The following is a 2,549-nucleotide window of genomic DNA, read 5'->3' as shown; positions in this document are numbered from 1 at the left end:
GCCAGGAGGAAAAATGAGGAAGGAAGGAGGAAAAGGAGGGAGAGTAGGAGGAGGGTGGATAGGGCTACAGACTGAATGTTTGTTTCCCCCAAATTCCTATGTTGAGAACGAATGCCCAAGGCGAGGGCATGAGGAGGTGGGGTCTCTGGGGGTGCTCAGCTCATGAAAGTGGAGCCCCCATGAACGGGAGCGGAGCCCTCATACCAGAGACCCCAGAGGGCCCCCCCCCACCGCCCCTTCCACCACAGGAGGGCACCTCGAGGAGCCGGTCATCTGTGAATCGGGAAGCAGACCCTCACTGGACACCGAATCGGCAGGTGTCTTGATCCTGGACGCCCAGCCTGCGGAACTGTGGGAAACAAATCTCCACAGTTGTAAGCCACCCAGTCCGCGGGTGGTGATAGCAGCCCCGAGCAGGCGGCGTCTGTTGCTACACAGTCTGTAACAGCAAAAGGCTGGTACCAACCCAGCTGTCCTTCCAGACCACAGAATTCCACGTGCCCTGAGACATGACTGTAGCAGTTCTGCTTCATACTGATAGAAAGAGGTCGTCAGGATAGATTATCGAGTGAATAAAAGCAGGGTATGCAGACTATGCATCTGTTGATTACATTTTGAACAAACTTTCTGTAAAGGACTAGACAGTAAATATTTTAGGCTTTGCAAAGACAGGCCACCTCGGTCTCATATTCTTCCTTGTTTTTTGTTTGGTTTTGTTTGGTTTTCTTATAATCCTTTAAAAATGTAAAAGCCAGGGGCGCCTGGGTGGCTCAGTCGGTTAAGCAGCCGACTTCGGCTCAGGTCATGATCTCACGGTCCGTGAGTTCGAGCCCCGCGTCAGGCTCTGTGCTGACAGCTGAGAGCCTGGAGCCTGTTTCAGATTCTGTGTCTCCCTCTCTCTCTGACCCTCCCCCATTCATGCTCTGTCTCTCTCTGTCTCAAAAATAAATAAACGTTAAAAAAAAATTTTTTTTTTTTAAATAAAAAAATGTAAAAGCCAGGGGCACCCGGGAGGCTCAGTTGGTTAAGCGTCTCTTGATTTCCACTCAGTTCATGGTCTCGCATTTCACGGAATTGAGCCCTGCATCCAGTTCCGCGCTGACAGCAGGGAGCCTGCTTGGGATTCTCTCTCTCTCCCTCTCTCTCCCTGTCCCTCCCCAGCTCGTGTGCACACACAGTTACTCCCCCCCCCCAAAGAAAAAGGAAACATTTTTTTTAAATGTAAAAACTCTAATTCCCTCTCAGGTTGAACAAAAACAGGCTGTGAGCTGGCCTTGGCCTTGGGAGGGAGCTGAGCTGAGGATTGCTGAGCCCCGGATGAAGGGGCAGGATGTTTGTAGGGGCAAAATCTATCTCTAGAAGGATAAGCAAGAAACTGACACCATCTGTGCCCCTGAGGAAGAGACCTGGGGACTGGGTGTGGGAAGGTTTTCATCGTGTACACTTTTGTTCCTTTTGATATTTTTGATCATGTGGTGTATTACCAGTTGAAAGATAAAATAAAATGAAACGAACCTTCCTCCCGGCTCCAGCCCTGCCCTCAGCGGCCTGGAATCACATACATCCCGCTTGGAGGAGACCGCCCTGTGACATGGGTCCCCCATTCCGCCACCAGGGCACACCCTGCCAGAGGCCGGCTGCGACAATTCCTGGTGCCCAGCGTGAAAGTGGAGATACTCCCCCTCGTGGCGGATGGATCGCAGCAGGTTGATCAGAAACAAATCGGTTTCGGAGTTTGCCGCGGAGAAGCTCCCCGCTCCTGGGGACTGTGGTTGGTGGAAAGGCACCCCGATACCCTCACTCCGTCCCCACTTCCCAGTGTGGGCAGGGCTGAGGCCGGAAGCCGTCCCCAGAGCAGCACACCCGGGCCTGTAGGCAGTGCTTCCTAGAGGAGCTGACCCAAGCTTGGAAACGCCTTCCCCGACCCGACCCCGACCCTGACTCTGACCCTGACCCCGACCCCGGCAGCTGCCTGGCGTGGGCTGGGCGCGTGGAGACGCCTCAGCACAGAGCAGCTTTGCAAGGAGCCAGCAGAGATGGGTTTGATCTGGCGCATGAACGTTGAGCAGAAGGGAAGCTGGGCCACCGGGACATCTTCAACTGGGGCGGTGGGGAGGGGGTGGTGGTAGGCAGGTTGCCCCCTCCCCTGCCGTCTAGAGAGGCTTCTCCTTCAGAGGGACCACGACCTCTGGGGGCTTTCTTGTGGTCTGGCCGCACCTTGATTGTAACATGAGTGGGAAGAGGTTTTCTGGTCCCCAGAACACGTGCTTTTACTGAGGACAAACCATGTGCCAAGCAGGGTGCTAAGCTCTGGGGCGGGAGCTAGATGGGGCTTGTTCCCTGCCTTCAGATCTGCTGGTTTCGAGGACTTGCTCTCTTGCGAATTCTGATGCAGCCCGGCCTGAGTCAGCCCTGCGGAGTCCAACCTCGGTTTCTCCCTTCCCAACCACACAGCAGCAAGGGCTGCCCGCTCTGATCGGGGCTTGCTCCCTTGGCTGCTTGGTCCAGAGTTTAATCCTTGTTATGGTTAAAAAAAAAAAAAAAAATAG

This window comes from Herpailurus yagouaroundi, unplaced genomic scaffold (genome assembly GCF_014898765.1).
Source record: "Herpailurus yagouaroundi ecotype Mexico unplaced genomic scaffold, PumYag 187, whole genome shotgun sequence".
NCBI lineage: Eukaryota > Metazoa > Chordata > Mammalia > Carnivora > Felidae > Herpailurus > Herpailurus yagouaroundi.
This window is presented reverse-complemented; position numbering follows the sequence as displayed.